This window comes from Mytilus edulis, chromosome 1 (assembly GCF_963676685.1).
Source record: "Mytilus edulis chromosome 1, xbMytEdul2.2, whole genome shotgun sequence".
NCBI lineage: Eukaryota > Metazoa > Mollusca > Bivalvia > Mytilida > Mytilidae > Mytilus > Mytilus edulis.
Window position 1 is genome coordinate 56,595,568 of NC_092344.1, and position 24,780 is coordinate 56,620,347.

At 30.9% G+C, this 24,780-nt stretch overlaps 1 pseudogene; it reads right to left on the reverse strand.

Annotated features, from left to right (window-relative positions):
- Positions 1 to 7,499: 7,499 nt before the first annotated feature.
- LOC139523792 (lysine-specific demethylase phf2-like) lies at positions 7,500 to 21,636 on the reverse strand (annotated as a pseudogene).
- Between the last annotated feature and the right edge of the window lie 3,144 nt (positions 21,637 to 24,780).

The following is a 24,780-nucleotide window of genomic DNA, read 5'->3' on the forward strand; positions in this document are numbered from 1 at the left end:
TTTTAAAGTCTGGGGCCTATTATAGCGGACTATGCGGTATGGGCTTTGCTCATTGTTGAAGGCCGTACGGTGACCTATAGTTGTTAATGTCTGTGTCATTTTGGTCTTTTGTGGATAGTTGTCTCATTGGCAATCATACCACATCTTCTTTTTAATATCAAAGTATAATGACAGTAATAAGAGAAGGTGTGCAGTTAAATACTTTAAAAAAGTGAAACCATTGAACTATATTTTCGCCTTTGGCACTCCTAATCTTGAGTAGTAATACGTAAAATTATACAAGTAATACACCATTTGTTGAATATTAATATTTATTTTTTATCAGTATCAGGGGCGGATCCAGCCATTTGATAAAAAGGGGGTTCCAACTATATGCTCCCATTCAAATGCATTCATCGGCCAACCCCCAGACCCCCCCCTCCCCCCTGGATCCGGCAATGAGTATTATACAAGTATTGTTTAGTACATACAAAATGTATGAAAGAATCAAGCAATACAACTATAGAAGATTTAAGTTTAATAAATCTAGCGTACATTGCTGTTTTTCATGTAACAATAACATAATGCTGAGATTACTATTAATCACAGTGTAATGTATTCGTAGCCTCAGTAATTATTGTTACATTCGTAATAAATCGGCCCAACTTTGCATTCCGGCAATTAGTCTTCAGTGTAACAATAATATATTTATTGTTGTTACATTTCCATGTAACCGTAGCCAGTGCCAATATTTAAAAGACATGTTATCATCTACTTATCACATACTTAATTTTTGCAGAAAAGAGAAAAAAAAGTTCAAGTATAATTAAAACCCAATTCTTCAGAGAACAATTAGTGTCTGTGATAACAAGAAAAAGGGGACACAGTGAGATAACTCCTATAAGAATAAGTGTTCTGTCAAACAGGGTGAGTTTTAAAACCCCCATTACTGTACAACATCATTTGCTAAAAATCTATTCGATACGTCGTAAGACAAAAAAGCATCTCAGACGGCAGAAGAAAAAAAAAATAATAATAATCAGAAGAAAAGCAAAAGGTCTTTTTTCCACGAATTTTTACAATGATTATATAAAAGTGATCTCTGGAGATGCTTTTTTTATATTTTTTTTAAAACATTTTTGTTGTCCACCCAAAATGTTATTGTTTTCGTCCTTTGATTTTCGGGATAAATATTCATTTTTTTTTAGTAAGTGTAGAAGCACATCAAATTGTACCTAGTTCTAAAACTGGTGTAATATCAACTCATATTTAAATTTTCCCTCACCCTGCTTGTCTGAATTTAAAATATTTCATCTCTCAATTCAATAGGCTATAAACAAGACAAACACGGAAATAGGATTAGTTGCTCGCAGTAACATATTACTTTCTCTTGTGATACAATATTTTATTTTACTTGATTGTACATATTTCTTCGATTCAAACAACATATAAATACATGTAATAAACATAGCAGCAACTGTATATATACCAATGTGACCAACTTCGATTCAACGTAACTGCGAGCACCATCGATACTTATACATTTACGCCCAACTTCATATAGTACCATTAAACCCCATCCGTATAAATTGCCAAGAACGATAAAAGTGACGCTACCCAAATTTGTACTTGATCTGAGTTTTGTGGTAATAAATATTTTGTATAGGTTTCATATTGTATGGTTTGGGCAAACTTAAGTTAAAGAACGGAAACTAAAAATTTTGCAATTTTTCTATTTATAAAGGGCATAACTCCATAATGGTTAAAGTGACGCCACCGAAATTCAACTTGATCTGTGTGTTGTGGTAATAAGCAGTGTATAAGTTTCATAACATTTGGTTGAGGCAACTTAAGTTAGAGAATGGAAACTAAAAATTTTGCATTTTTTTTCCATTTATAAAGGGGCATAACTCGAGAATGGTTAGAGTGATTCCACAAAAATTCAAACTTGATCTGTATTTTGTGGTTATAAGCATTGTATATAAGTTTCATAACATTTGGTCGAGGCTAACTTAAGTTAAAGAACGGATAATTTTTTTGTAATTTTTCCATTTATAAAGGGGCATAACTCTAAAACAGTGCAAGTGATGCTACCAAAATTCAAACTTAATCTCTATTTTGTTGTAATAAGCATTGTGTATAAGTTTCATATCATTTGGTTTAGGTAAGAGAACGGAAACCAATTTTGGGACGTATGTACAGACGGACAAGGGTAAAACGTAATGCCCCCGCCGCTACAGTGGGGGCATAAAAATATTTGAAAATAAAGGCCACGTCCAGATGAACACTGTTTATCATATCATTTGAAACAGAACATTTCAAGTCTAGCTTTAGATTTTGTGTTTTGTTTACTGTTGTTTGTCTTTTGGTGTTTTTCATTTTGTCTGTATATTTTTTTATTTATGAGTTTGTATGTCTTTAGAATCTTGCATCTCTTTTTTCCTTCGATAGCAATAAAATATTGAGTGCAAATTAATAACAGGACATTCTTTACTAGTGATAAGCTACCAAATTTGTTTTCTCTTTGAAAAACGTTGTTATACTAGAATATGGTAAGGAATTTCAAGATCATAGTACTTATCACATTATGCTTTTCATTATTATAAAAGAACCGCATTCTAGCAGCAGTGCCTGCTGTAACTATTTTATTAACACAATTCTATTTCTCAGCTATTTGTATTACCTAAGACAGCTGAATGGTCAATGCTTGAAATAATAAAAATTATTTATTGTTTTTTATTTTATTGAATATACATAGTATATCATCTCCAGTCTGATTTATACAAACTGGCCAGCTGCCTTTCTTGTCTCATATATACACTATATACACAACACCAGACCCTAAATAAACATCTACATGTATTTAGAAATGAAAGAAAAAAAAAATCCCATAGCCATTCTGATGTTGAAATAAATTAAGTTATTCATAAATTACTTTAAAGTTTAAATTCATAATTTACCAAAATATCTAAATATTGCACTCTGAAACGGGTATCATTAAAATTTAGGAAAACTGAATACATATATTACAAATATAAAAAGAATCTATAGAACTGTTTAAATTTTTGCATAATTTTTCAGAAATGATGAATTTTTACGAATATTATGAATATGTTCCACAAAAATAAATTATACACCCATGCAACTCAAAACACTGTTTCTGGTCATACCATTATAAAACTTTTATTTCAGCATGCACATGCGTTTCAATACATGTCGTCCTTAAATAAGCGAAAAAGGACTAATTTGAATATTTCTATTCAGTAAAAGTCCAAATACTAATAATTATTAATATACAATATACATTTATTTACACAAAATTTACAGATTTCAGAAAAATATATAACTCTATGGTTTACTGACTTTTACATAAATATATATGTAATTCACATGACATGATCAATGGACTCGAAAAGTTTTCTGCATCATGATTCAACAAAAATTTACACATGAATATCATGAAATTCATATATCACTGCTAAAGCAACAGTTCAGTCCTGAATAATATATTGATAAATATTATGTGGAAATGCAATGGAAAATATGTGATGAAGATGATAGAGGCAAATATTTGAACAGCAAAACCTTTATGATAATCATATGGCAAGCTGAAGATATTCAATTTAACTGTGTCTTAAATATTGTAACTAGTCATATTTCTACCTGAAATTTTCATATTAATGTGACTATCTGAAAATTCAGAGCTATCTGGAATTTCTTTTTATAGATCACAACAAACAGAATTAAAAAAAATCATATAGGTTTCACAATGACTATTTTTCAAAAACAGTCTTTTTTTTAATAAATATTGTTAAATAGATAAGTTTGTTATACCCATTTTCCAGGTTCCCTAACAAGGGAGATACTGTAACAAGGAATTTTCTAGCCATGACTTTTAAAATTAGCCCAATACAAATAAAATTTCCAGAAATAACCCCACATAGATTGTATCTTTAAGAAAATCAGAACAAAGAAAAAAAAAACCCAAAGAAAAACCTAACAAACAGGTTTGGCCTTGCAAATCAGAACAATTTTAACTCCTCAGAAAATAAACCATTAATGTAATATTAATTCTGAAGCTTTTCGAGTTATAATATGCAAAGGAATTTGTTCACAATGACTATGATAAATGCTGACATTATTCCTTTCAGAAATATATTTTAATAGGTATACATTTATGTTTATCTGACCATCTAAAATAGGCTTGGGTTTTTATCAAAACCAAAAAGGTTGTTTGTGAAGGGACTGTCAAATACACAGCAGGATTCCACTTTAAACCTAATTGTCAAATGCATAGAGAGAATACCTGAATTGATATTACTGTTCTATTTAATCAAGGGAGATAATTACCAAATATTGATAATTAAAGGGAGATAATAATTACGAAATGTTGACAATTAAAGGGAGATAATTACCAAATGTTGATAATTAAAGGGAGATAATTACCAAACATAGATATTAAAAGGGAGATAACTGTCTTCTGGTTTCTACTACAGTCGAGTTATAAAATTTTACCATCATACCAGCTATAATTAAACACTATACATTAACTAACAACCACAAAAAATACTGTTAAAATCTATAAATAAGACTACAATAATAACTCATCACTATAACAGAACAAAGTATTAATGGATCAAAACACTGAGAAACATATAAATACTGATCAACCAATATATTGGTAAAAATTCGAAACAATCAAATGTGCATCACGAATAAGAACAGATCTATTAAGTAAAAGAAATAAACTGGGTAAGAAATAATTGTTACGTCATTTTATAATGCCAACTTACTTTGGTGTAATTTGTTTTGATTTTTTTACTGGAAAGTTATAGAGATATGATTGCTGGAAAGTTGCAAAAAGTAATTGCCAGCAATGGAAGTAATATTGTGTTTTGCTGTATGTTAGTATTCTGATGTACAAAAAAAACTCTTAACAGACCTAATTCCATGGCTTAATCAAATTTATAGCACCTTAAAAATAGCAAGACACTTTTTTCTATTTAAATCTGTAAAATTAACACAAAGAACTTACATATAGGAAAAATTATATAACACATCAAAAGTTAAAACTACCCTATTAGAAATCACTCCCAATTTATAAACAATGAAATTTTACCCAGAAATTGTCCATATAATTTTGACCATTTATGTTTCTCAAATAGATAGTTGAATGTTTATTTTCATATGATGTGGTTATTTAATAACAAAGTTGGCTTTTTTAAAATTAGCACAATTTTTTTTTTAAACATCCATACACCTTCATCATTGAAATAGCTCGTAAGAATAAAAATTGAAGAAATATTCTTCACTCTATCTTTTTAGAAGGCTTTTAAGAATATTTAACCTCATCATTTCATTCTGCTAAATATTCACCAAAGGGGAATAAAAGGGAAAAGTTTCATAAAAAAAAGATGTTTAGATCTGCTTCAACTTAATATATGTATTTGTAAGGTTCTAGATAATTTGTTCATGCTATCTTGGTGTAAAGATATATGAAGCCTGCCAATGATAAAATAAATAAAGAGCATGAAGTATAAGAATTAAAAAAATATATATAAAACACACAGCTTAAATTTTAACACATATGCAGTACAAATATCCTTTCATTTTCATATAATATGAAAACTGTACTGAAATTTTAGCAACAAGTAGTTGAGAGAAATGTTTACAATGATGATATTACATTCATTGATACTCTCTATATAAAACAGCATAAATAATGCACAATTTAGTAAATTTCATTTTTTTTTTCTATCATATTTGATATCATTGAGTATTGAAACTTAATGTGTTCTAATATAACCCATGCAAATCTTTTAATACATCTCAAACAGTTTGAAACTTTTTAATATCAATTTCAATACAATATAACTGTTACATTAGCTAATGATAAAATTGAAGGTTAACCATCCACAAAAATTGATAAAAAGATTTTGATTTTAGATGCAATAATTTTATATTAAAATTTTTAAATGCCTTATGCTGCATAGTTTAATTTCATCCAATAAAACAAATTTATTTTAGCTACCCTAGATTATTGCACTGTTAATTTTTCGATGCTAAGGGCTGTTCCTGTAAAATGAATGCGGATGGGTATGAGAGGATGGGTATGTAATCCTTCAACAACCTACATACATGTATATTACCATAAATTACATGTCATACAACCCATATCCAAAAAATACAAATTCCAATAGAATAGCCCTAACAGAAAAATCATTAAAAATAAATAATATTGCAATTTATACTATGATTTAATATTTCCATGATACGACATTCTATTCAGTGTTAAATTATGAAAATAATTAATTATTTTATTTATCTCGACTGAAAAAATATTGGCAAATGTAGAAATATACCTGATATGAAATAATGGTTGAGATCTTTTAATACTGAGAATACTTATAGCACAATGTCTATCAATGGTGTGTGTGTGTGTGTTTTATGATTTCACTTTTACAAAATATTCCCCCCAAAAAACTATTTATAATAAAATTCTTTAATGTTTAAAATCTGTTCGTTATTTCATTTTTAAAGGGTGTGAGAAGCAGCGATTTTCAAAGCAATATAAAAACAAGATTCAAAGTATGTTTTTAACTATCAAAGTTATTGGGCTCTTAATTGCATATAATTCTAACAAATGTTAAAAAAAGTCAATGCATTTAAGACATTCAAAATTTCAATACATCAAGGGCATAAAAGTGTTCAAAAATATTTTTGATGTAGATACATTTAGTTATTTATGGATGCCATTTTTTCTATCCTTTTTTTAACCTTAGAGTTAGTTAGAATGCCCACATAGTATTGATGTCATAGGGTTAAATTTATTCAAATTTTCAATTTCATTATTATTAAAATGATATGCAAAAAATACTGACATTTTTTAAGCACACAACCATTGTTTGAACAGCAAATAAGGTCACCTGGTTATATAAAAATCTTTTTGGTTTATAGTGTTTTTTACTGGTAGTAAATAGTTACTGAAAAAAACTACTACAACTTGAATAAAAAAATATGAATAAATCGCCTTTAACCCTGAAAAAATAAAAAATAAAAAATTCATTTGATAATACTTTTAGTGTATTAGTTGATAGTTTTAAGTTTTCATATCAAAATTACATGTTTCAAATATGTGAATTTCAGCATTTTTGCTATAAACTTCAAATCTCCATTAATACTGTTAAATTGACTTAATCTAAAACTTTGACCCCTTGAATTTGAAGATAGAATAAAAATAGAATTTTGTTTATGGCATAATTATTACATCATTCAAAAAATTCAAGAGAATTTTTTAAGGGAAACTCAAACTTTAATACCTATATGTTTTCTTGCACCAGGCAAGATGCACCTAAATCAACAAAAAAACTTTAAAAAACTTAAAAAAAAAAAATATTTCTTGAAATAATTGTGAATATAGAGAACTGAAACTTGGCCAATTTTCAATAAAAATTGAAAAAATGCATAAAGGTGATACATTAAAATTGATAATAATTCTGTTTCTTTTTTTTTTTAATATCTCCATTTCATTGATAAATATTCAAATTTCACCAAACTAATTTAAAATTGCATAGATGTTTTATAATTTATACAAAAGCATACACATACACACACACACACACATAGACACACTTCCTTAGAACATGATGAGGTAGTTAAAACATTCCTAGTTTGTGAATTTTCAGAATTTTTCCAAGTCTTTGTTTGGCTGTTGCTTGACCTTTTTTAGGTTTCTTGGCTGAAAAAGACAAAACATTATAATTTGTCACCAATAAAACAATCTGTGGAGAAAGTCATGTAAGAGATATTCTATTAGTTTCCATATTTTCCATTTATTCAATTACTTGAGGATACACATGCTGCAAAGAATGACCTGTTGTAGTGACCATGATTGAACTTTTTGTTGATGTTTTAAAACTACATTATAACTAAGCAATGAAATTAATGTCAAGGTCAACCTAACCCTTGCAGACTATCAGATACACCTTACAGACCTTGAACACACAACATTTAGTTGACCTATTGCTTATAGTATCTATGAAACAGACCTTTCAACAAAAATCAGGTACACCTAGCAGACCTTGAACACACAATATTTAGTTGACCTATTGCTTATAGTATCTATGAAACAGATCTTTCAACAAAATAATAACATTGACCAATGACCATGAAATGAGGCCACAGTACGAAAAATCCTGTCAGACCAAAATGTACACCTTACAATCTGTCCATACACCAACAACTTATTTCTTATTGTATGAGATATGCAAATTATTTCCATACCATTTTTTTTTAAATAGTACTCTTAAAGACTTACGTTTGGTAGGACTTTCCGGACTGGTTGGTGTCGTTGGTTGAGGTTTTGACAGATTTGGACGGAAGGCTGAACCTGAACTTGATGATAAGGCTGTTCCTGGCATAGATATGGGTTCTGGTAATGTTTCTGATTTACTTCTCTTTCTGATCTTTTTTGGTTTCTAGATATAATAAATATAATATATCAGTTAAATACTGTAAACAATTCTTCCTTTAGAAACTGTTTCTTGATCTTGAAGAAACTTCAGTCTATAAAGTTTCATAAAATTCTGAGGTTAAGAAAAAGTTATTAATGTCTATTAAACTTTAGTTCAAGACAGTATCTTAAGATCAACTACAAAAATAAAAACAAACAACTTCTATCGGGAAAATACTGAAAAAAATCTGTTCAAAAATTTTGATTTGAATACGGACTTGAGATCATTTAAAAAACTATTGTCGAACTATTATACATTTCAAAAAAGTTTTGACCAAATTACTGATGTTTTAAAAACCCTTTAACCACAGACTGTACATAAAAGTGACCCAGCTGATGACAACAAAATGTTGGAATGGTTTGTCTCCGGTCCACAACAAAATGTCACAGCCTTGAAAATAACCATTATAGCCATCATATAGGGTCAATAAGAAAATCTAAACACAGGTAAAGGTTTTCTGAATTAAAAAGGTGGCTTCATATATGTTGTATAGCATCCAAGACCTTCTGCTTGCATGACTTGTCATATTAAATTCAAAATTGTCAATGTATGTTAGAGTTGACTTAACAATATATATCAGAAAATAAGAACCTGTATTGGGGCTGGCTTTGCTGCTGCGGCTGCTAAGATCTGTTCAACTGCCTCCTTCCGTACCCCCTCTCTGTGTGGCCTATCCCCCTTAGGTATTGTTACTTGTACACGAGCTGAAAGTAAACATTAAAAATATCAAGTCAATATTTAAATATAACAAAACAAGAATGTGTCCCCAGTACACGAATGCCCCACTCGCACTATCATTTTCTATGTTCAGTGGACCGTGAAATTGGGGTAAACCCTCTAATTTGGCATTAAAATTTAAAAGATCATATCATAGGGAACATGTATACTAAGTTTGAAGTCGATTGGACTTCACCAATCGACTTCAACTTCATCAAAAACTACCTCGACCAAAAACTTTAACCTGAAGCGGGACAGACGGACGGACGAACGGACGAACGAACGAACAGACGGACGGACAGACACACAGACCAGAAAACATAATGCCCCTCTACCCATCGTAGGTGGGGCATAAAAATATAATGCCAAAATTTTTTAAAATTATAATCAGATTAGACAATATTATAATAATAGACACAAACCTGACATAGACAAGAGAACAAATACATCAAATACAGTATTGATTTTACATGATTGTGGAAATCATAAGATTCTCTGTGTAAGTAATAACTTACATGTATGAAGATCTGAAGCAAATGAAATTACAAGTTAGATAACTTTGATAAAAACTTTTGTTTGTTTTCAAAAGTATTGTTTTAATGTTGTCATGAAGAGCATGCTCAGTAATATAGATATGACATTTTAAAATACAGAAATAAAATATAACTTTTGTAATAACTGACCCAATCAAATTTAAAAAATTGTATGAAACTTCTATGCAATATAAAATGTTAAATAATATTGTTTTAAACAATTCTTCTAACCAAAAAAAGTCATCTGTGTCTGATTTTAAAACTTAACTCAAATTCGTATTATTAATACACTTTCATTGTGTTGACCCAAATTTAGGCAGTAACTAATTCATCTTCCAGCAAGTTCATTTTTTTTAAGAAAGGATTCTTTTAACTAGTTGATTTGTCTGAGATTGAATGTTACCCAATATTCAGAGATTGTACTGTGAGTTGTTTTTTTCAGAGATTGCACTGTGAGTTTTTTTTTCTGAGATTGTACTGTGAGTTGGGTAAATATTTACCTTTAGGATTCCAATTATCATCATGCTTTGACTTCTTTCCTCTACCACCTTCTTCTTCGTCTGACATTTCAAGGTCAGGATATACTGTAACAATAAAAGATATGTCTTCATCTTAGATGTTAAACCAACTAGAGTTTATTTCCTTTCAAACTATATTTCTTTCAATTTTGATGCCAAACCTGCTATTTTCTGAAAATTTGTGTGTATTTTTTTCATTTTTTTTCTTATAAAATTATTTTTACCATGAAATACTCACTACAAGAATATTAAACTTCATTTAAAAGCAAAGATCTAACTATAAAAATAAATGTGAAATGATTGCCAATGAGACAACAACCCAATCAGTGACCAAAATGCAAAAAAAGTTCTGACATGTAAATAATACCATATAATACTAAAATTGGAACAAACAAAAATAAATAAATTTGCCCTAGTATTTATTAAACACACAAATAAAGATTTCAAAGAGATTCGCCTAAAAGAAATAGAGAGTTATGTCCCTTAGGTGTAGAGGGACACCTTTAGGAAAGATTCAAGTAGTCTACAACAGGGTGTATTGTAAATGTCATATGCTATGATATCAGGACTCGTTTTCTCTCTTGATAACCTTCAAAATGGAGCAAGGATTTCATGACAATGCAAGGAAACAAGTCCTTATCTTGTCTCTTAGAGTGCTTAAGATGAGGCCAAATATCCAGCCCATGTAGATAAACATATAATTTTGTTTGTCTTGATAAGTTTGTGCATTTTGTTGCCATAACATATAAAAACGTTCTTATTTGAAGAAAGAAATCATCAGTCAACCAGTGATCTGCTAGCGCTCGTCACTTTCGTAATTTACAAAAGGGTTTTCGCATTGACGAAAGTATTTCAAATCAATTTCGTCACTTAAATTTTGAAACTGTAAAAATATGTTCGCATTAAAAGCTATAAATCTACCTGTCTTTATGTTTTTGACAAGTTTATGACCCCAGGTAATTAACATGTTCGACAGGTGTTACAGGTTGTGATTACAACTAATCCGATTATTGTCATTGGATGGGTCACTCATCCGTTAATTATTAATAAACCTTATAATTGACCATCATAATTATTTCCCCAGGAAAAACAGTCATTTGGCTTTTTAACAACCAGCAGTAGTATAGTTTCGTCATTTGATCGAAATTGTTACTCCTGGACAGTTTGCTTTTGAATTTCAATATTTCTCAAACGATCACAATTTGACGTTCGTTAATCGTAGATTCGTCATTTGAACACATTTTCGTCATAATTGATTTAAATTGCTATAAAAAAAACTTTCGACAATTTCCATTTAAAATATAGAACTTTATTCAAAACGTTCAGAGATGTCTTCACGAGTTAAACAGGTGCTTCCTGTACTGTGTGCTACGCATGCGTAAAAGTATTCCTGTGACTATTTATAGACCCTGATTAAAAACGTAAAATACGAAATCATGTACAATCAATTAAACGAGAGAAACAAGTACATATCTCTTACAAAAGTAATTTAAACCAAAAAATGATAATTTCCTGATGAATCTGGACTTGTTTTGAATTTATCATCCACGTGTCACTTCCCGTTTTCGTTTCATTTTAAACCAGATGCTCCGCAGGGCGTAGCTTTATACGACCGCAGAGGTTGAACCCTGAACGGTTGGGGCAAGTATGGACACAACATTCAAGCTGGATTCAGCTCTAAATTTGGATTGTGATTAAATAGTTGACACAGCATAGCTTTCTGACACAGAATGAATGTGTTCTAATGAACTTAAAATTTTTGTTTTCTCTTAGAGCAATTCACTATGCTGTTGAATATTAATCCTCTCAAAACAAGAATGTGTCCTCAGTACACGAATGCCCCACTCGCACTATCATTTTCCGTGTTCAGTGGACCGTGAAATTGGGGTAAAAACTCTAATTTGGCATTAAAATTAGAAAGATCATATCATAGGGGACATGTGTACTAAGTTTGAAGTCGATTGGACTTAAACTTCATCAAAAACTACCTTGACCAAAAACTTTAACCTGAAGCGGGACAGACGGACGGACGAACGGACAGACGCACAGACCAGAAAACATAATGCCCCTCTACTATCGTAGGTGGGGCATAAAAATGTTTGAAGAAATTTTCTTTTTTATTTATGAAATTTCAAATGAGAAAAATTGAACCCAATCTTTTTAATCACATCCCCCTTTCCCGTATTCCAAAACTAATCTCAATTAAAATTTCTAATGGAGTTTGCAACAATAACTACTCATTTAAATACATCATAAAATATCAAGATGTAAAAAAAACTGCTTGTTATCACTGAATGTTATTTATTATAATTTATCAGTTGGTAGTAAAAAGTGAATATACATTGTATATTGTATATAACAAAGATTAAAGTTGATTCTGGACAAAGAAAGATAACTCCAATTAAAAAAAAATCTTGCTATTGCACAATATTTTGCAATTAGATATTTCTTGCTTACTATTCTGGACAAAGAAAGATAACTCTAATTAATAAAAAAAATTGCTATTTCACAATATTGTGCAATTAGATATTTCTTGCCATTGCGCAATACTGTGCAATTGAAAAGACTTGCTATTGCACAATACTTAATATAATAATTTTAGATCCTGATTTGGACCAACTTGAAAACTGGGCCCATAATAAAAAATCTAAGTACATTTTTGGATTCAGCATATCAAAGAACCCCAAGATTTCAATTTTTGTTGAAATCAGACTAAGTTTAATTTTGGACCCTTTGGACTTTAGTGTAGACCAATTTGAAAACAGGACCAAAAATGAAGAATCTACATACACAGTTAGATTTGGTATATCAAAGAACCCCATTTATTCAATTTTTGATGAAATCAAACAAAGTTTAATTTTGGACCCCGATTTGGACCAACTTGAAAACTGGGCCAATAATCAAGAATCTAAGTACATTTTTAGATTCAGCATATCAAAGAACCTAACTGATTCATTTTTTGTCAAAATCAAACTAAGTTTAATTTTGGACCCTTTGGACCTTAATGTAGACCAATTTGAAAACGGGACCAAAAGTTAAGAATCTACATACACAGTCATGACAGTTATATTCGGCATATCAAAGAACCCCAATTATTCAATTTTGATGAAATCAAACAAAGTTTAATTTTGGACCCTTTGGGCCCCTTATTCTGTTGGGACCAAAACTCCCAAAATCAATACCAACCTTCCTTTTATGGTCATAAACCTTGTGTTTAAATTTCATAGATTTGTATTTACTTATACTAACGTTATGGTGCGAAAACCAAGAAAAATGCTTATTTGGGTCCCTTTTAGGCCCCTAATTCCTAAACTGTTGGGACCTAAACTCCCAAAATCAATACCAACCTTTCTTTTGTAGTCATTAACATTGTGTTTAAATTTCATTGATTTCTATTTACTTAAACTAAAGTTATTGTGCGAAAACCAAGAATAATGCTTATTTGGGCCCTTTTTTGGCCCCTAATTCCTAAACTGTTGAAACCTAAACTCCCAAAATCAATCCCAACCGTTCTTTTGTGGTCATAAACCTTGTGTCAAAATTTCATAGATTTCTATTAACTTAAACTAAAGTTATAGTGCGAAAACCAAAAAAATGATTATTTGAGCCCTTTTTGGCCCCTAATTCCTAAAATGTTGGGACCAAAACTCCCAAAATCAATACCAACCTTCCTTTTGTGGTCATAAACCTTGTGTTAAAATTTCATAGATTTCCATTCACTTTTACTAAAGTTAGAGTGCGAAAACTAAAAGTATTTGGACGCCAGACGACAACGACGACGCCGACGCCAACGTGATAGCAATATACGACGAAATTTTTTTCAAATTTTGCGGTCGTATAAAAACGAAAGTAGTAAACGTGATCTATTCTGATTTATTTACAACCTCCTTTCAGTCGTTATACTCGTTCCAAAAAGGATTTTATACAGTTCCAACTTAATAGAAATGATTTCCAAATATCGATTTAGACGTTTTATAAGGATAATGATTAGGCAAGTTAATTTCTACTGTGATTCCTTGTTTAAAATAAATGAATCCAACTTTTGTTAATCAGGAATGTCCTCTGGAACAAACTGAAGAGAAATTGTGAACTAAGTTTCCACATGCCATGTCAGAATGTTTCATAATAAGGGCTAATACAGTCAAATCATACAATACTGACTGCCAATCATGCCTAAGTCCTTTAAATTCTGACAAAGTCAAAGATGAAGCTAGTAACATACATCCTTGGTCCCTTACTGTAACACAAAAAAAAGGTTGATTTTCATAGCGCGCAAAAGTGACTAAAGCCCTCAAAATCCTAGCTTAAACCCTGTCAACATTGTACATAAAGTTCAATTATGAACAGAGTGAGATAGGAACCTACTGAATTCATCTTTGTAACAACTCTGTGATCTTTCTTCTTCATCAATAACTAGTCTAAATTTGAATAATTATGAACTGAGTGGAAGATAAACCTACTGAATTCATCATCTTTATAACAATTCTGTAATCTTTCTTCTTCATCAATAACTAGCTGAGATCTTTGATGTTGTCTCGATTTACCTCCCTTGGAAAACAATTCAATTTCATTCATTTGGCTCATGGATAGCATTCCCTGAATAGCTTCTCTCATACTTGGTGAGGCTCTTCTACAAAACACATATACACTAATCATTTAATTTGTATATTGGTTAAGGGAAGGGGAGTGATAGAATGAAGGACAAGCAGAAAGAACAGACATCTAGCCGTCTTGGTATTAAATAAATATCCTGCACAACTCATGATTTTGGAAAGCAAATAAATGTTTTACAAAATGATGGTACTTCGTCATCAACAGAATAAGAAATGTAAGATTTTCCCAAAATAAAAAAGAAATACTAAGCCTTTTTTAACAGTTATACTGAGTGCATCCTTTGTCATTTAGAAACAAGCCATGATGGTATCTAAAGAATATGGTGCATAAATTATAAACAAGTGAAACTGCGAGCTACTGCTCACTGATGATAACCCCGCCGCAAGTGGATAATATTAATTGTGTAAAAATATGCAAGTGTTGGGTAAACAGGAAGTTGTCAAGTGATGAATCTGAAAACGCACCACACGGTATAGCTGACTTATATTAACCCTTAAACCAAATTTCAGAAATCCTTGTATTGTAGTTCCTGAGAAAAATGTGACGAAAAATTTTCAACTTGGCTATCATGTGTAAAATCAAACAAGTGTTCGGTAAACAGGAAGTTGTTGAGTGATGAATCTGAAAACGCATCACACGGTATAGCTGACTTATATCAAGCCTGAAACCAAATTTCAGAAATCCTGGTAGTGTAGTTCCTGAGAAAAATGTGAAGAAAAATATTCATGGGACGGACTGATGGACTGACAGACTGACGGAAGGACAGACAGAGGTAAAACAGTATACTCCCTTTTTTTCAAAGCGGGGGTATAATTACTGAAATATCTAGAATATAAATAGAGCCATATTAAATTATGAAATTATTTATCATGGTATTTCTAGGTCATTCAGTCCTATCTAACTGAAATTACTGATCCTATACACTCTTGTATGTTTGTCCCAGAGACCAGTAACCTCAGATTGTATCTACTTACCCAACATCCTCATCAACAGTAAATGTTGTCTCTGTACCATAGCCACTGGCCTCTAGAATATCTGCTATACTACCATTGAGTCCTCCTCTTATTGTTGGAAGGTTGGTTCGATCCTCTAGACCCTCTGATTCACTCTGACTTGCTGCACTTTCTGACTCCTGACTACTTTCCTGACTACTTTCTTGACTAGATGTGCCTGGAGGCATTGGTTTACCATGGACTAAAACAAAAGTTTATAAATTGACTTCCATTTGTAAAAGTATAGTTGCAGTCTTCTTAGAAACTTCAATGTAATACACCAGCAAGAGTTTTGCTGAACTGTTCCAACCTATGTTTTATTTAAGGTCATAACATTATAAGAGCTACTTCTAGCTAAAAAGTAAAACTCAATGCACCTTTTCATTTTAATTGATTATTATTCATAATAGTTTTGATTTGAAAATTCAGTTTTACCAATCTTTTTATATGTTCCTCACATCATGAATTTTCAAACAACTTCAATCAAAAGACACTGAGTGTTCTCATTAAACTGACTTCATCACTAATTTAAACAGTTAAATTAAAAGTTGCCTTCACAGTAAACAGCTAACCTGAGCTATTTTGTCTGGGACAAGATACAAATAATTTGATCTGAAAAGAAACTGGTTACACTAATATAATAATTTCAACTTACAAGATAATTTGAGCTTGAGAGATCCTTGTTTCATTGTTGTTGCCGATGACGGGGGAGGTGCAGATTGCCGTTTCCCACGTTTAGGATTCTCGTCAACAACCAGATTATCCACATCACTATCCTCATCAGCACCTGCATCACCGATCAACGGTTGAAATTTTTTAGTTCCCTGAGATTTCTTTTTACCTATATCACTGTAACAAAGAAAAAAAAGTCTAATACTAGTTCTATCCTTCCACGTATATGCAATTCTTGACTTTGCATATATATTTTTACAATCATTAATGCAAAAATGATGAGTAAAATCCTTGATAATATAAGTTTTGAATTTTTTTCTTGAAAACCTTCAACAGAATAATTTTTATGATAAGGGGTTTTACTACTGAGCTCTTTAACTTGTCAGCCCTTATTTTAATCTTTAATCATACGATTATCCTTACAGGAATTTTGGTTCCTCAATACTTTTCAACTTTGCATTTTATTTGATTTTTTTTTACCATTCTAAGCGTCAGACAATTTTTTTGTGGACAAAACATGTGTCTGCTGTACATTTCAATTCTCGTATCTATGATGAGTTTATTTACTACATGTAAGTTGTATAGCGTGTCCTTATGGTTGAAGGAAGTGTTAAGGATCTTGAAAAATTTCATCTTCATTCTAAATCATAATGAAATGTTTCTCACCTAATAATTTTCCCATTAGACACCTTGAGCTTCAAACCGACAGATTTCCCTGAGAGATCATCTGGATCAGATTTTAATTTCCTGTTTCATTTCCATGTAAGCACCTGCTTTAGGAATTCTTACTTTCAGAGAAGCTGGAGTGTTCTCATCTTCTTCATCCTGAAAAAATAAAATCTTTTTTAGCCTTATAGATATGGATGTTAAAAAATATTCAATGTGAATTCATTATCACCAGTATATAAAAAGTTTGTGGACATATTTTACAAACATGTAGTTGAACAAAATATTTATGTGTTGAATAAATTTCAAATATTCAATTTTTCATCAGTGCATTCATATAAACATGATAAAAATCCATACCATCAACATATCTATAAATGACTTCTTTTCAATCCATAATGTATATTAAACTTACAAATTAATTATTACACATCAGAACTATTTAGAATAGAATAGAATAGAATAATTTTATTGCCCTAATTAGAGGACCCATAGAGGGCATAAAATCATATATGATTGATTGACATAATTGGTAACTACAGCAATAAAACTGTTAAAAAAAGAAAGACATGTGCTTGTTATTGAGAAATAACAAGTGAAACTGCGAGCTACTGCTCACTGATGATACCCCCGCCGCAAGTGGATAATATTAATAGTGTAAAAATATGCAAGTGTTCGGTAAACAGGAAGTTGTCGAGTGATGAATCTGAAAACGCATCACACGGTATAGCTGACTTATAAAAATCCTGAAACCAAATTTCAGAAATCCTTGTATTGTAGTTCCTGAGAAAAATGTGACGAAAATTTTTAACTTGGTTATCATGTGTAAAATCATACAAGTGTTCGGTAAACAGGAAGTAGTCGAGTGATGAATCTGAAAACGCATCACACGGTATAGCTGACTTATATAAATCCTGAAACTAAATTTCAGAAATCCTTGTACATGTATTGTAGTTCCTGAGAAAAATGTGACGAACATTTTCAACTTGGCTATCATGTGTAAAATCATACAAGTGTTCGGTAAACAGGAAGTTGTCGGGTGATGAATCTGAAAACGCATCACACGGTATAGCTGACTTATATAAATCCTGAAACCAAATTTCAGAAATCCTTGTATTGTAGTTCCTGAGAAAAATGTGACGAAAATTTTCAACTTGGCTATCATGTGTAAAATCAGACAAGTGTTCAGTAAACAGGAAGTTGTCAAGTGATGAATCTGAAAACGCATCACAAGGTATGGCTGACATATATAAATGTTGATACCAAATTACAGAAAGGGTGGATGTGTAGTTCCTGAGAAAAATGTGACGAAAGTTTCATGGGACGGACTGACTGACGGACGGACTGACAGACAGAGGTAATTATTGGCAAAATTAAGGTTTTGATAGTTAAAGACTTTTCTATATCTTTTTCATGAAATAGTTGGAAGAATACAATTGAATGAAAATCAAATAAATAACTTACTTTAAAGTTATACACCCCTATCTTCTCATCATGTTGTAACTCCTGTAATTTCTCCTGAGTATGCTGATGTAACAGATCTATATTCACCATCTGTTTAGGTGTTGGCATGTTGTTTTTCTTCTTTTTCTTTACTTTCTCTTTCACTTTCACAGGGCTACTTTTTATCTACAACAAAAACATTTATCAAACAAATCATTAAAAAATACTGAAGGCATTCATATAGGTATTACGAAATTCGTAAGGATTCTGCAGAACCTAGTGTCTCACCTTCCTTATGAATTTATGAAATGTTTTAAGAACATTAATGGCAGACTGTATGTAATTTTAACTGAAAGTAAAAACTAAGTCCATATATATACACGGAAAAACAGGAAATATATTTTTACAAATTCCTTCTAAATACTAGCTTTTGATAATAAACAAGCTTCTGTTCAACTTTGGTAAAAATCCAGAATAGTTTATGAAAGTTATTAAAAACTCAAGAACTTTAACCACAGAGTGAATATTTTTGGACACTGTTGCAGCCGACAACGACGATAGAATATAGGATCACTATATATATGTCTGGGTTTTTTTTTTACTGAAGTTAAAGGCTCGACAAAAATGAACTAACTATACTTTTAAAGTTTTTGCATTTACACATATTGTGGACAGACAAAGTTTAAACTATAAAGTTCCTGCATTCTTGTAGCAGGGTCCTTATATTTATTTCTTTTATCTACAGTTGTATAACAACCTCTCCACAAAACAATTTTGAAAAAATACCAAACACAATTTTACCACATTCTTAACAAATCTTACCACATTCTTAACAAATCTTACCACATTCATAACAAATCTTACCGTATTCTCTATAGACTTGACTTCTTTTGACAGTTCTTTCAACAGACGTCCATATTGCACATGTTCTGGAAGGTCGTGTTTGGCATCTTTCACAAACTACACAAAACATAGGATAAAATTATAGCTTAAAACAAATATAAGAAACAACAATGAAATTTTTTTTTTAAATCTAAAAACATGCTTGCTCAATTAGTCTTTACTTTGTTTATAAATTATTCAAATCATTATACATGTACATTCATGAATAATATCTATATTTTCACCATTACTACTTTTTGTATTTTGCTTCAATTAGATATTTCCTCACTTTTATGTTGTGACATTACTTATCAAGTTGATATATTTTGGACCTTTCTTCACATTGCTTGACTTAAGGGGGTAGACCTTGGTTCAGGGAGATAACTCTTTAAATCAGTTAAGCGTTTGTAAAAGTCAAGTTCATCAATGTATTTTAAGCATTCACCTGAAACAGATTGAAAATAATCTATGTAACCTAGAAGCTTAGAATATATTTTTGAAAATGGTTGACACAAACGTACTAATGATTTTAAGAGTTATTTCCCTTAACCTAGGTCTACCTCCTTAAGCTAGCAATTCATGAAATAATATAAAACAGAAAAGCTTTTTGGATGCCTGAAATTTATTATAAGTGTTATTTTTGTTTTTTATTGTTTATATAACCAGTTTCAAGATAATAATTTTAAATGAAGGCAATCAATCTTTGAACATTAATATTAATGCAATAACATCAGCATTGTATTTTTTTTTTTAACATATTTAAAAAGGGATATTGTCATGATTGTAGACATAATAACATTGTAAAATTCACACGCACAAAAAAGATTACTGTATATATACTTTTCATATGTATTTTAAATGTTAGTTTTTGGATAAAATTTCTTCATCATGAAAACGTATACAACATCATGTGACAGATAACAATATTGAGGAAATTACTACAAATAGAAAAAGGACCAGATGATGCAAACATGCCCCCCCCCCCCCTTTTTTTAATATGTCAGAGTCTTATGTGTTTTTTTTATGTAAAATCCTAGTGGATACAAAATAGACAGACAAATAAATGGATAAACTAACCAATCAGATATAAAATTATCACTATATCCTGTTTTAAAAATCTTGAAATCTAGCTAATTCAAAAAGCAAAAAATTACAGATAACCTGGTAGTCAGTGATCTAGCTAGACAAAAAAAGAGCGATGCAGCTCCCCTCTGCCTTTGGTATCTAAAAACATGACATAGTTGTCATCTTTAAAGCCAAGAATCAAGAAGTATAGTATCAAAATTAACACAGTGACACACTTTTATCTTAAAACTGTGCCCCTCTGTCCTTAACCCTAGCTAGAACACGGAGACTCAGAATTCCCTATATCATGTGTATCTAACAATCACTCAAAAATGTTTGATTCAATAACAAATAATTTTGGACTAGTTATTTAACAATGCAAATAGCATAAAGTCAAGAGTATTATTAGAAAACAAGTTCCTTTTAACTTGAAGCACATGCATATATTTATACAAATGATTATATTGAAATGGAAATTTTGGAGCCCTTCACCATGAAACTATAATACTAAAACCATTTCATGTTTTGACTTCTTTTGAATTTCAAGGTACATTTAAAAAAAATAATAATTAACAATCATCTATGCAGATTAATAGAATATGACTAATCACAGACTCTAGTCAATAGTGGAACAAATTTAGAACAACTCTGCTACAAACTCATGTGACTTTCAAAAATTATGAACCTTGACACTGTTTGCCTATAAAAGTATGTGGTCAAAATCTTGGTTCTTTTTGTTTTGCAAGGAAACTGCTGTTGATCATTTAAATTAGATTACATACTTAAGGCCATAATATACTTAACATATTGTTTTAGGAAAACTGTTTATTGACCTTTATAATGTATATTTTGAGTGAAACTTTTCTAGCCTAAGTTCCATTTAGTGCCTGACATATTGTTTATTAAAACTTTAGGTGACTTCTATGGGATTTTTTGTAATCATTGTTGGGTTGCTGTTTCATGACATATTCTCTCCATCTTTTATTCTTACAAGTAATGGTAACCTGCCGTTGACTAAAGACTTGTAGTTGAAGACATCCATTTTACATAAATGTTCCTTTGGAAAAAATTGTCCATTATGATGAATAAACATTTTTTTTAGTACAAGCAATACAATACTAAATAAAAATCAATATTAACCTTTTTAAAGTCAAATTCTTAAAGACTCTAAGCTGACCTGTTCAGTTTTTCAGACTTTAAATCAAAATTATCACACTTTTTTTCAAAAGTTATAATCCATCACATTTTAAATTGATTCAAATTCCAAAACAGAAAGTCCATCTTTAAGATTGGAAGAATTTCACTATTTACATTTGAAAGTTTCAATCCAAAACTTAAAATCAAGTCTGTTAAAGTCTTAGTTGTAAAATAAAATTGAAGTGGTGATTTCAAAACAAACAATAACAACATCAAATCTGTGGAAATACAAAAAATACAGGAAAAGTTTCCTGTCATTGTGCTTGGTGTTTAATAGATTGAATTGATTACAGCTATACACAAGTTATAAATCTTTGGTAGTAAAAAACAAAATTGGTCAGATAAAAAAGAGGTACACTGGAACCAAATTGAGTCATTCTAGTTTTCATTTTTCATAATTGAAAAGGAAATTGATTTTCGTATTCCTAACCTCATTTAAAAACAAGAATGTGTCCAAAGTTCACGGATGCCCCACTGGCACTATCATTTTCTATGTTTAGTGAACCGTGCAATTGGGGTAAAAACTATAATTTAAATTAGAAAGATCATATCATAGGGAACATTTATACTTAGTTTCAAGTTGATTGAACTTCAACTTCATCAAAAACTACCTTGACCAAAAACTTTAACCAGAAATTTGCACTATCATTTTCTATGTTCAGTGAACCGTGAAATTTGGGTCAAAACTCTTATTTGGTATAAAAATAAGAAAGATCATATCATAGGGCACATGTGTACTAAGTTTCAAGATGATTGGACTTCAACTTCATCAAAAACTACCTTGACCGAAAACTTTAACCTGAGGCAGACGGACGAACGGACGCACAGACCAGAAAATATAATGCCCCTCTACTATCGTAGGTGGGGCATAAAAAGTTCTTTTTCCAGTTGGTGAATAAAATAGGATAGAAAGATAATGAACAGTATCCTTCACTTTAAGAAATAGTTTCTCCTTCTAGTTTGTACATTAAAATAAAGAATAGAAAGAAAGAAATGTACAAGTGAAATGAAAATAGAACCAACAATCTAGAAGCACAGAAAAACTAAAAGCTACTAAAATTTCTAAAGAAAACATCTGAATTCGTATTTCGATATTTAAGTCCGTCGTTACTCCTCTAATATCCGTTGCGGAACATATTGACTATATAGCTTTTGTTCCTCTCTTGATATGCTTTCGAATGAGGGAATGAGGTATTAGGTATATCTGTTATTAGGGGCTGAAGGGTCCTAGTGGTCTATTCCATTATTCAAAATATCCATTTCATTATTCAAAATTGGCTATTCCTTAATTTTCACGCGTATTTGGGCATTTAGGTCCTTTGTAACCCCTTAAATGGTCATTGCGGCACAAATCGTTCACACTCAGTTTATTCCTTTATCTATAAGGTTTAAGTTGGTGTATAATTTTTTTCCTTAATTAGCAGCTGATGGGTTGCAGCAGTCCATTCCATTATTCAAATCAGCTATTTCTAAAAGTTCACGCGTATTTCGATATTTAGGTCCTTCGTTACTCCTCTAATTTTCGTTGCAGAACATGTTGACTATATATCTTTTATTCCTCTCGTAATAAGCTTTCGAATGAGGTATAATGTTTATCTATAATTAGGGGCTAAACGGTGTCGCAGCAGTCCATTCCATTATCAAAAATATCTATTTCATTATTCAAAATTGGCTATTTCTTAATTTTCACGCGTATTTTTGGCACTTAGGTCCTCCGAACCTCTTTAATGGTCGTTGCGGCACATATCTATTATACTCAGTTTATTCCTCTATCAATAAGCTTTAATTTGGTGTATACATTTTGCCTTAATTATGGACTAAAGGGTTGCAGCAGTCCATTTCATTATTCAAAATAAGCTATTTCTCAATGTTCAAGCGTATTTCGATATTTAAATCCTTATTTACTCCTCTAATATTCGTTGCAGAACATATTAACTATATACATTTTGTTCCTCTCTTAATAAGGTTTCGAATGAGGTTGAAGGTATATCTTTAATTAGGGGCTAAAGGGTCACAGCAGTCCATTCCATTATTCAAAACATCCATTTCAGTATTCAAAATTGGCTATTTCTTAATTTGCATGCGTATTTTGGCATTTAGGTCCTCCGTTACCCCTCTAATGGTCATTGCGGCACAAATCGTGTATTCTCAGTTTATTCCTCTATTAATGAGCTTTGATTTGGTGTAAAAAATTTGCCTTTATTAGAGACTGAAGGGTTGATTCAGTCCATTCCATTATTCAAAATAAGCTATTCTCAATGTTCACGCGTATTTCGATATTTAAATCCTTCGTAACTCCTCTAATATTCGTTGCGGAACATTTTAACTATATACATTTTGTTCCTCTCTTAATAAGATTTCAAATGAGGCATAAGGTATATCAATAATTAGGGACTAAAGGGTCGCAGCAGTCCATTCCATTATTCATAATATCTATTTCATTATTCAAAATTGGATATTTCTTAATTTTCATATGTATTTTGGCATTTAGGTCCTCCGTAACCCCTCTAATGGTCATTGCAGCACATATCGTTTATACTCAGTTGATTCCTCTATCAATAAGCTTTAGTTTGGTGTATAAAGTTTGCCTTGATTAGGGACAGAAGGGTTGCAGCAGTCTATTCCATTATTCAAAATAAGCTATTAATTAAAGTTCAAGCGTATTTCGATATTTAGGTCCTTTGTTACTCGTCATGCGTTGAGGAACATGTTGACTATATATACCTTTTGTTTCTATCGTAATGAGCTTTCGAATGAGATTTAAGGTATATCTTTAATTAGGGGCTAAAGGGTCGCAGCAGTCCATTCCATTATTCAAAATATCTATTTCATTATTCAAAATTGGCTATTTCTTAATTTTCACGCGTATTTTGGCATTTAGGTCCTCCGTAACCCCTCTTATGGTCATTGCGGCATATAGTTTATACTCAGTTTATTCCTCTATTAATGAGCTTTGATTTGGTGTATAAATTTTGCCTTGATTAGGGAC